The sequence below is a fragment of the Mus caroli genome, unplaced genomic scaffold (assembly GCF_978045245.1).
Source record: "Mus caroli unplaced genomic scaffold, Mus_caroli_1 scaffold_8, whole genome shotgun sequence".
Lineage (NCBI taxonomy): Eukaryota > Metazoa > Chordata > Mammalia > Rodentia > Muridae > Mus > Mus caroli.
Window position 1 is genome coordinate 140,355,642 of NW_028227263.1, and position 10,402 is coordinate 140,366,043.

General features: G+C 39.2%; 1 pseudogene; it reads left to right on the forward strand.

Moving 5' to 3' along the window:
* The first annotated feature begins 500 nt into the window (after positions 1–500).
* On the forward strand, positions 501–1,568 carry LOC110289219 (vomeronasal type-1 receptor 4-like; annotated as a pseudogene).
* Positions 1,569–10,402: the final 8,834 nt, after the last annotated feature.

The window sequence follows — 10,402 nt, forward strand, 5'->3', positions numbered from 1 at the left end:
TGAACCCAGGACCATTGGAAAAGCAGTCAGTGCCCTTAACCACTGAGCCACTTTCTCAGTTCCTCATTCATATTTGATTATGTAACATGGATTTTAATTTTGTGTTACATTTTAAAGATTTCTTTCTTTATTTTTATTTTATGTGCACTTGTGTTTTGCCAGCATGTATGAATGGGAAGGTCCAATTCCCTTGGAAGTGGAGTTATACACAGTTCTAAGTAGCCATGACAATGTTAGAAATAGAACACAGGTCATCTGGAAGAGCTCTTAACTGCTCAGAAATCTCTCAAACATGCTGTGTAAAAATGTGTGTCATGCTGTTGAACAACAGAGGTAGAGTTGCATCACACACACATACACACACACACACACACACACTATTACATCATGAGTGAAGGGAAAGGAAAATATTTCTGAAATTGATATTCTGGATCAATGCCTATTCACTGTTTTCCAGAAAAATCTCCTGTGGTATGTCAAAGCAGTGCCAGATTAAAAAAAAAAAAAAAAGACACACCAAATCAATTGAAAATCTCAGATAATTGAGAAGATCCTTGAAGACAGCACTGTCCAACCTGATCCTTACACCACTGTGTTATGAAGCCATCTCCATGGTGTCTCAGAATAAAACCCTGAAAACCATGGAAGTGTTGGCTCTTCAGATCCTTTTGCTTTGCCATGTTGTGGTTGGGACTGTGGGCAACATCCTTCAGTTTGTCCATAACTTCTCTCCAATCTTGACTGACTCCAGACTGAGACCCACACAGGTCATTTTAATCAACTTGGCTGTGGCCAATGCATTCATGCTCATTCTGTTTGTATATTCATATGAAATGACTGATATTGTTCCCATGAAACCTCCAACTGACCTCAAATGTAAACTTGCATACTTCTTTCACTCTTTGGCACGAGGCACAATCATGTGTTCCACCGGTGTCCTCAGCATCTACCAGTTTGTCACTCTTGTTCCTGGTACCTGGGCTAGGGTCATGTTCAGAGAAATATCCCCCAGGTTGTGAGCTATTGTTGTTACAGCTGCTGGTTGTTCAGTGTCTTAAATAATGCTTACATGCCAATGAATGTCAGTGGTCCACAGAAATCACACAATGACTCTGATTCTAAAGGCAATTGGATATGCTCCATCTATGGGGTCATTTTAGACATGAATTTCTTACGGTTTTCCCATGACATCATATTTCTTGGCATCATGGCCTGGACCAGTGTCTCCATCGTGATTCACCTAAACAGACAACACAAGAGAATGAACCACATACATAATCCCAATCAAAACAACAGAGGACATGCTGAGACCAGAGAAGCCCATCTTAATGCTGGTGGTCACATTTGTGGGCTTATATATTCTAAATTGTATTAGCATTTTATTTCACATTTCCTTTGTGGAATCTCGTCTCTGGTTGAGGCATGTCATAAAAGTTCTGACTCTAAGCTTCCCCACCATTTCTCCCTTACTGTTGATCTTTAGGGATCCTAGGTGACATTGTTCTCTGCTCATCATTGTGGGTCTGGAAATCCACGTGACTGGGGAAGCCGTTATAGAGGAACATTAAGGGCAAAACATGTCCAAACCCTGACAAAATCTCATCCTGACACCAGCAAGAGAAAGACTGATCCTGACTTGCTCTAGGACTGCATCTACCCACACACATAGCCAGTCTATCCCCCACCTCTGCCAAACTGAGGTAATCATGTAGCCTAATGTCCAGTATGCAGGTTAAACTTCCTATCTCCTTATAAGAACATGTCCAGCTTGCACCAGGAATTCCTAATTAGGCAAATGAACCAGCCCCAGCAACTGGACCACGGCCAATGATGTACACTCATCCCAAAAAAACCTTACACTCTTTCCAAGGTTTTATAGACCATGCCACCCCTAATAAAGATGTCTGCTTCACTGAAAACCATTTTGAGAGAAAGATGTTTCTCCTGGACTCAACACTGGCTGAGATTCTGATAACATGCCTACACAAATATGCCAGTTTATTGGTTTTATAAAGGACAGCTACTTATTTCTTTGAGATACTTTTCTATCCAGCCACTTTGTGAAAGTTATTTATCATCTGTAGGAGATCTAATATATATTATATATGGTTGCTAATATATATATATATACTATCATGTCATCTATGAATGGTGATACTTTGACTACTTCCTTTCCAATTTGTATCCCATTGATTTCCTTTTGTTCTCTCATTGCTCTAGTTAGGACTTCAAGTCCTATATTGAATAGAAAGGGAAAGAGTGGGCAGCTTTGTCTTTTCCCTGATTTTAGTGTTATTGCTTTCATTTTCTCCCCATTAAATTTGTTACTGGTTATTGGCTTTCTGTACATTGCTTTTATTTCTTGGGGTACGTGCATTGTATTTCTGAACTCTATGAAATTTTTAACATAATGGGGTGTTGGATTTTGTCAAAGACATTCTGCCCATCTAATGAGATGATCCTGTGTATTTTTTCTTTCAATTTTTTATATGTGTTTACATTGGTGAATTTATATATATTGAGCAATCTCTGCGTCTAAAAAATGAAGCCTCCTTGATTGGGGTGGATGATATCTTTGATGAGTTCTTGGACTTGATTTGTGAGTATTTTGTTGAGTATTTTTGGATCTGTGTTCATAGGAGAAATTGGTCTGAAATTGTGTTTCTTTGTTGAGTCTTTGTGTAGTTTAGATATCAGGGTGACCATGAACTTGTTGAATGAGTTTGACAATGTTGGTTCTGTTTTTATTTTGTGGAATACTGTGAGGAGTATTGTTATTAGCTCTTTTTTACAGATCAATTTACTTCTGCCTAAAGCCATTTGGCTCTGGGCTTTTATATTGCTTGAAACTTTTGATGGTTGCTTCTAATTCCTTAGTGATTATAGGACTTTTTAGTGTATTTTCCTTATCCTCATTCAACTTTGATAAGTGGAGTCTATCAGGAATACCATCCATTTCACTTAGATTTTACAATGTTGTGGAGTACAGGATTTTAAAATAAGGTCAAATGATTCTTTGGATATTCTACATATATGTTTTTATGTCTCCCTTCTCATTTCTGATTTTTTAAAATTAGGATATTGTCTGTCTGCCTTTTACTTAGTTTGAATAAGGGCTTGTCTATCTTGTTGATTTCCTCAAAGAACCACCTCTTGGATTTGTTGATTCTTTCAGTAATTTTCTTTGTTTCCAATTTATTGAATTCAGCCATGAGCTTTGTTATTTCCTGCCATCTACTCCTCTTAGGTGTGTTTCTATCTTTTATCTAAAGGTTTAAGGAGTAAAATTAAGTTACTAGTATGCAATCGTTCTAGTTCGAGGCTAAGACTGAAGGAAGGACCATCCAGAGACTGTCTTACCCAGGTATGCATCCCGTAAACAACCACCAAACCCAGACATTATTGCATATACCAAAAAGATTTTGCAGACAGGACACTGATATAGCTGTCTCCTGTGATGTTATGCCAGTGCTTGTCAAATACAGAAGTGGATGCTCATAGTCATCTACTGAATGGAAAACAGGGTCCCCGATGAAGGAGCTAGAGAAAGTACCCAAGGAGCTAAAGGGATCTGCAGCCTTATAGGAGGAACAACAATATGAATTAACTAGTATCCCAGAGCTTGTGTCTCTAGCTGCATATGTAGCAGAGGATGGTCTAGTCAGCCATCAGTGGGAGAAGAGGCCCTTGGTCTTGGGAAAATTCTATCCCAGAGTATAGGGGAATGCCACGGTCAGGATGTGAGAGTGGATGCATTGGGGAGCAGGGAAAGGGGGAGGTTACAGGGGATTTTTGGAGAGAAAACTAGGAAAGGGGATAGCATTTGAAATGTAAATGAAGAAAACATCTAATAAAAATAAATCTAAAATTGTAAAAAGAATAATCACACTACAATTTAAAGAAAGGACAAAGCTAATTAAAAAGAGGAGCTTAAAAAAATGGGGGGAGCATAAGTGGGTAAATGAATCCTCCTATAAAGGAAAATAGTAAAAACTGTCCAGTTGAACTCTAGTCAGGTCTGAAGGGAAAAATTTAGAATCATATGGGAGAAAGATGACTGGAGAGAGAGAGAGAGAGAGAGAGAGAGAGAGAGAGAGAGAGAGAGAGAGAGAGAGAGAGAGAGAGAGAGAGAGAGAGAGGGAGGGAGGGAGGGAGGGAAGAAAATGGAATTGGGGGCATTTCAGCTGTGATGTAGAAACCTAGTACAATGGAATGGTCCTGGTATTTAGGATTCTGACCCTAGTTAGTACTTCAAGCAATTGATGACTCAGAATGTGTTATGACAATCTTCTGTAACAAGAAAAACCTTCTAGGGGTGGATTTTGTCCATCAACCCAGCCACAAAACCTTGCAAATACAACCTGTCTTGTCTTCAAGTTCATCATTGCACTGCAGCAATGATGGCTCAGAGGTTGTGGATGTGAGAAACCGATCCCTGATCTATCTTGAGTCCCACACAACAGAAAGGAGACCATGTATGATGCTGCCTAGATGCCCAGAAATTGGAAACCAGTTAAGCCGAAGATCTAGTCACTATTAGCAAAACAAACAAGCATACAAACAAACAAACAAGCAAACGGAACACTCAAGTCTGATGAAAACATTCCTAATGATATTCTGTGCTTACATAGTCTTTCTATAGCACCTGCTGGTAGTTGAGGCAGTGGCACATAGCCAAACATTTGATGGAGCTTGGGGGACTCTGAAGAAGGGAGGAAGGAAGAACCGGAGGATCCAGAGTGGTCAAGGACACCAAAAGAACAAGGCCCATAAAATCAACTATGCAAGGCTTATAAGGGCTTACAGAATGAATTTAATCATGGAGCATAAGTCTGACCTAGGAATTCTGCAAAATGTTATTGATCTTTACCTTAGAATTTTGTTAGAACTCCTAACATAGGAAGTGGGGCTGTATCTGACTTTTTGCCTACCCTGGGGATCCATATACTCCTACTAGACTATGTCATCCAGCCTTGATAGGAATAACGTGTGAAATAGTTCAGTCGCTAAGATCAGTTTCTATCATGCACAAAAATACAAATTCTATTCCCAGCACCATCTTAAAGGCTAACAACTATTGATAACTATAATTTCAGAGTTCTAGTTGCCCTTTTATTGCTCATGAGCACTGCACACATGTGGTACACTGACACACAGTATATCACACATAAACATAAAATAAAAATAAATAAATATTGTGTTTGGATCTGGCACTTGGGGTTTTACTTTTTGTCTTTGAAATGTAGAACGAAGGTCCTTGATTTATAACTTACCTGTTTGTATTTTCTCATTTCTCCTGCCACTTTTCATGACTTTATTTTCTATTGCTTTATAATATTCAGTCATTTCAATATTTAAGTTAATGGTGTTAAAAACTTTTAAAAATTAGTATTTGTTTTTGCATTGTACTGTGAGCTCAAAAGACTGATGTTTTAGTTAGAATCACTGTTAAAAACTGCATAGAGTATTTAGTAATGCCATGCTAATACTGTATGCGTTACAGTAGGTCACACACTATTATATTAGCTTAGTAGCTGTCACCATGAACAAACCAACAAGGGTAGATTCCAGGCTTTAAATAATAATAGGTGGCACACATACTGAGCCAAATTCTCTGCTGAAAACATAGAAGTGTTCTACTTAGAGACAATATTCCTGACACAAAAGGAGGTTGGGCAACTCAGCCACCCCCACTTGATAAAGGTCATTGATCCACTAGATCCTTTTCAATGGCTTTTGACTCCTAGACTGAAAACTAACATTACTATCATTGAAAAATAACTCTTACCATCTGTAATGATTTTGAAGTGCCTGGCCCAGAAAGTGGCACTACTAGAAAGTGAGGCCTTATTGGAATAGGTGTGGGCTTTTTGGAGGAAGTGTGTCAATGTGGAGATGGACAATGAGATCCTCCTCCTAACCACATGGGAGTTTGTCTTCTGCTAGAAGCCTTCAGATGAACAGGTAAAAATCTTAACTCCTGTTGTACCATACCTGCCTAGAATTGCCATTCTCATGATTTAATGGCCATAGGCTAAACCTCTGTACTTGTAAACAAGCCCCAATTAAATGTGTTCCTTATCAAAGTTGCCTTAGTCATGGTATCTGGTAACAACACTGGAAACTTAACTAAGACACCATTAAAATGCACTAGACTTGGTTGTCTTTCTCAAATTCTTCTTATTTACACATTGTCATAGTTGGAACAAGCTTGCCACTAATTCCAACTCAATTCTACATAGAGTTAGAAAAAGCAATTATCAGATGGGAGTGGTGGCCCACGCCTTTAATCCCAGCACTTGGGAGACAATGGCAGGAGGATTTCTGATTTAGAGGCCAGCCTGGCCTACAAAGTGAATTCCAGGACAGCCAGGGCTATACAGAGAAACCCTGTCTCAAAAAAACAAAACAAAGCAAAAAAAAAAAAAAAGCAATTCAATTCTCAAATTCATCTGGAATAACAAAAAACACAGGATAACAGGATAGTGAAAACTGTTCTCAACCATAAAAGAATTTCTAGGGGAATCACCATCCCTGACTTCAAGCTGTACTACAGAGCAATTGTGGAAAAAAAAAAAACCAAAAAAACAAAAAACAACTACATGGTATTGGTACGGTGACAGGCAGGTAGATCAATGCAATAGAATTGAAGACCCAGAAATGAACCCACACACCCCATGGCCACTTTATTTTTGACAAAGGAGCTAAAATCATCGAATGGAAAATAGACAGAATTTTTAACAAATGGTGCTGGTTCAACTGAAGGTCAGCAAGTAGAAAACTGCAAATTGACACGTTCTTATCGCCTTGTACAAAGTTCAAATCTAAGTGTATAAAGGTCCTCCACATAAAACCACATACACTGAAACTAATAGAAGAGAAAGTGTGGAAGAGCCTTGAGCACATGGGCACAGTGGAAAATTTCCTGAACAGAACACCAATCTCTTTATGTTTTAGCATCAACAATTGACAAATTGAATGGGTGTTGGATTTTGTCAATTTCTTTCTTTATTTCTTCTTTGACCAAGGTATCATTGAGTAGAGTGTTTTTCAGCTTCCACTTGAATGTTGGATTTCTATTATTAATGTTATTAATAGTCGGCTATCATTGGGAAGAGAGGCCCCGTGGTATTGTAACTTTATATGCCCCAGTACAGGGGAAACACCAGGGCCAAGAATTGGGAGTGGGTGGGTAGGGGATCAGGGGGACGGGGAAGGGTATAGGGGACTTTCGGGATAGCATTTAAAATGTAAATAAAGTAAATACCTAATAAAATCAGGAAAAAAAGAATTGACAAATTGAACCTCATAAAATTACAAAGCCTCTATAAGGCAAAGGACACTGTCAATAGGACAAAAAGGCAACCAACAGACCTGAAAATGATCTTTACCAGGCGTACATCCGATAGAGAGCTAATATCAAATATGTGCAAAGAACTGAAGAAGGTAGACTCAAGAGAACCCAATAAGCCAATGAAAAATGGTTTACAAAGCTCAACAAAGAATTTCCGACTGAGGAATATCAAATGGCTGAGAAGCACCTAAAGAAATGTAGAACATCCTTAGTCACTACAAAAAAGGCAATTCAAAACAACCCTGAGATTCCACTTCAAACCATTCAGAATGGCAAAGATCAAAACTAAGGTGACAGTAAATGCTGGCCAGGATGGGGAGAAAGAGGAACATTTCTCCATTGCTGGTGAGATTCCAAGCTGGTTTAACCACTCTGGAATTTAGTTTGGAGGTTCCTCAGAAAAGTGGACATAGTACTACCAGAGGACCCAGCTATAGCACACGTGGGTGTATATTTTAAAAAAATGCACCAAAATATAACAAGGAAACAACCTCCACTATGTTCATAGCAGACTTATTTATAATAGCCAAAGCTGAAAAGTACCAAGATATCCCTCAACAGAGGAATGGATAGAGAAAAATGTGATATATTTATGCAATGGAATACTACTCAACTATTAAAAATAACGACTTAATGAAATTCTTAGGCAAATGGATGGAGCTAGAAAATGCAATCTGAGTGATGAAACCCAATCACATAAGAACACACATGATATACATTCATGGGTAAATGGATATTAGCCCAGAATCTTAGTCACTGAGCCATTTCTCCAGCCTCAGAATTAGCATTTTCAGAAGCTTAAGATTCAATTAAATTTTTTTCTATCATTTTTATTTTACATTGCTCTATTTAGAGCTGTAGTTATTCTTTCCACATATTTAGTGAAAGATTTGTTTAAACTCTGGGTGATCTTTGTAAATCTCTCCAGTCTTTTGGAATTAGATGATTTTCTCTGGCCTAGTTACTACTTATCTGTTTTACATATGATGAATGTAAGCCATAGATTGTTATTGCTCCCTTAAATCTTTGTAGATCTTTTGCCTCTGTGGTTCACTACTCAAAATTTTGATAACTTACTGGAACCTCTTCACTTGGTTCTAATGCCAATATCAGGACTGGAAAATCCTTTAAAGTTTTTTGGACACATACTGCTTTTTGCAGACTTGCCACTAAGTGATTGTCTAGGCTTTGCATTTAATTCCTCTGAAATTTTATGAATCAAAGGATTCATAAAAGCCTGTTCCAGAAGCTGTTAGCTTCTGTAGTGCACAATCTCACCTGTGCAGAGTACTCTTGGCAGAGTCAGAGTCCCGGAACCAAGATTTCTACTGGCTGGTCTCTTCTTAATCACCGCTAATTTCTTAGCTCCGGCTAACCAGCATCAATAGCCCCAGTAATGCCAAGTTTTTGCCTTAGTAGTTCTGGTATCTTGTTCATCACAGCTAAGCAGAACCACAGAATCTTCACAATCTTCACAATCCAAAATAGCAATGGTCCTGAAGAGAGTCTTTAATTTTCCCTCTGAATTTTCACAAGCCAGGCCTCCATTTTCTGCACTGTTCTCAACATTATCTTCCAAGCTCCTACACAACATCTCACAGAGCTCTTAATACCGAATGGACCTTCTGGCCCAACGTTCCAAAGTTCTTCCACAGTCCTCACCAAAATACAGTCAGGTTGTCACAGGAACACCCCAATTCTGGGGCCAATTAGTATTAGTCATGGTTTCTATTCCTGAACAAACATCATGGCCAAGAAGCACTTGGGGAGAAAAGGGTTTATTCAGCTTAGTCTTCCACATTGCTGTTCATCACCAAAGGAAGTCAGGACTGGAACTCAAACAGGTCAAGCAGAAGCTGATGCAGAGGCCATGCAGGGATGTTCTTTACTGGCTTGTTTCCACTGGCTTATTCAGCTTGCTTTCTCATAGAACCCAAGACTACCAGCCCAGAGATGGCACCACCCACAAGGGGCTCTCCCCCCTTGATTACTAGTGGAGAAAATGCCTTGCAGCTGGATCTCATGGAGGCATTTCCCCAACTGATGCTCCTTTCTCTGTGATAACTCCAGCTGTGTCAAGTTGTCACAAAACTTGCCAGTACAAATACCAAATAAATGAGAGATATAACCTATAGAAAGCACCTCCAGTAGATAAGCACAACCCCAGATGAGGGATGCGGGGCACACAACCATCGAAAAATTTTCAACCCAAAGTTGTACCTGTCCAAAGGGAAGACAGGGACAAAACAAATGGAGCAGAGACCTAAGGAAAGGTCATTCAGAGTCTGCCCCACCAAGGGAACCATCCCATCTGCAGAGACCAAACACCCAGACTATTTCAGAGGTCAAGAAGCACTTGATGACAGAAGCCTGGTCCCTTAAAGGCTCTGCCAGCACCTGAGCAATACAGATGCAGATACTCATAGGCAACCATCAGACTGAGTCCAGGTACCCCAGTGGTAGAGCTAATGGAAGGACTAAAGAAGCTGAAGAGGATTGAAACACCATAGGAAGAACAAGATCAACTAACCAGACCACGAAAAACTTCCAGGAACTAAACTACGAACCAAAGAGTATACCTGGATGGCTCTACATCTGCAGATTCATATGTAGCAGGGCTTGTGGAGAAGAAACTGGGAAGGAGGATATCATTTGAAATGTAAACAAATAAAATGATTAAGAAAAAAAAGAAATGTTCAACATCCTTAGTCATTGGGGAAATGCAAAAAAACATCTCTGAGACTACATTTGAAACTGGTCAAAATGGCTAAGATCAAAATTTCAAGTGACAGCATATACTGTGAAGATGTGAAGCAAGGGAAATACTCCTCCATTGCTGGTTGGAATGCACACTTTATAACCAATTTGGAAATCAAGGTGGCAGTTTCTAAAACACTGGGAATTGTTCTCCCTCAGGACCTAATAATATGCCACTTCTGGCCATATTCCCCAAAAATTTTCCACCATGCCACAAAGATACTTGCTCAACTATGTTCATAGCAGCCTTATTTGCAATAGCCAGCAACTGGAAACAACCTAGAAGAATGG